The sequence below is a fragment of the Tupaia chinensis genome, unplaced genomic scaffold (genome assembly GCF_000334495.1).
Source record: "Tupaia chinensis unplaced genomic scaffold, TupChi_1.0 Scaffold000515_1, whole genome shotgun sequence".
Taxonomy (NCBI): domain Eukaryota; kingdom Metazoa; phylum Chordata; class Mammalia; order Scandentia; family Tupaiidae; genus Tupaia; species Tupaia belangeri.
Window position 1 is genome coordinate 2,846,655 of NW_006160028.1, and position 1,824 is coordinate 2,848,478.

Below are 1,824 nucleotides of genomic sequence, written 5' to 3' on the forward strand. Positions count from 1 at the left end.
TTTTAATAAAAAAAAAAAGTAACAAAAAAAGAAAAAAAAAAAAAAAAAAAAAAAAAACTAAAGAAGTGCTGCTACACTTCCTTTGGTCAGATAATAATAATCCTACAGTTCTCAGTTGCCAGAAAATTCAGGCTGAATTTAGTATCCTACTGCCGTAAATAGCTTATTTCCAGTTCCTAGCCTAAGTAACACTGTTTCCCTTTATACGTGACTTCATCTATTGTTCTGGGACTTTTCTAAGAATATTTCAGAGGCTTATAGGCCATAAATTATAGTTATATAGTTAGAAAATAATTATCTAGTCCATCTTCTTCACTTTGCAAATATTGGAACAGAGCCTCTGAGACAAAAGACTACCCCAAGGTCACACAGCTACACAAAGTGAAATCCTGAAACCAGAATCGGAATCCTCTGAACTTGAGTCCACTATGCTGTGCTTCAGATTATACAGCATTTCACAGAAAAGCAGAGACACAGTCATCAGAGGTACTCCCTGGCAAACTGGAAGCCCTGATTGTACGTCTCAGGCTGGTCAGCTCTGCAGTCAGAGACACAGCTGGCATGGAGCAGGGCCAATCCCCAGCTCCTCCCACGTGGCCAGCCCAAAACCAGTGCTGGAGACTGAATTCCTTCTCCTTCCCCAGGAATCAGGATCCATTAGGCACAGGAAGTACCATACCTGGGTCCACAGATCTCCTAGGAACCCGTGAGATATTTTATTTTAAAATTTGAAGTAAAAAAATAACTTTTAGAGTCTAAGAAAAGGTTTTGATTTTTTTTTTCTCACATCAGGAAAGAACCAGAACGTGTAGGGCACCCAGAATCTATTGCATTTTGTGTTAAAAAATTTTAAAAACAAAAATATTGAACCCTTTGAAGATATAGAAATGTAAGTTTTAATATTGGTAATGTTAGAAGAGAGTGACCCGCAAAGGCATAGGGTTTGAGGCCCATGAAAGACATCATTGGTCCTGGATGAAATCTACATCCTACCGGTCACATTTCCCACTTACCTTCCATCCTGGTGCTCCAGTCTAAACCATAAGGGCTAGAAACCTTTCCCTAAATCTGGGATTTCCAATCTCTTTATCCCCACAGATCACACTTTATCAGCTACGAAAAAGATTTCTGTTCTGTGACAAACTGCATACTCTTAAAATGATCCTGCATAACATTAAAATGATTCTTTTTGCTTTGGTAAAATCAAAGACACATCTAGCATAGTCAACCCCAAGTAAATATTTGTTTCCCAGGGAAATGAATGAATAACTAGCTTAAGCACTCCTAATTAGCTTGAAATGAGTAGCTGGCCACACTGAGTTGCCAGAACTTGATTCACGGGCAAAGAAAGGGGAGTTTAGTTTAGGTTTTTTTGTTTTGTTTTGTTTTGTTTTGTTTTGGCTTTTGCTTTATTCTCTCATAAGAGTGCAATAAAGAACAATTAAGGTATAACAAAAGCTATCATAGTTCAGATCATGAAAACAGAACTGAGCCAGACAATGGAGCAATGGTAAAACCAAACGGTCTGTGAGGCAGACCCATGTGGAGAGGCAGCTGGTTCATATCCAGAGACCTCCCTGGACCCGTGACTTTGGCTGACAGAGGCTGGGAGCGAATCAGGGTGTCACACCCTGTTGAGGATGCTTTCTGTCTCTCTCTCTCCCCCTTATAAAATAAACACATAAACTAAAAAATAAAACAGGTTTGGCATTAAACAGAGATGCTGAGAAAACTAAGGGCTGTTGGGCCCAGCAGTGGCATGGTGTTTAGGCCCTGGACTCCTACATGGCTAATCGCAGTTCAAGTCCCAGACTGGCAGCTTGC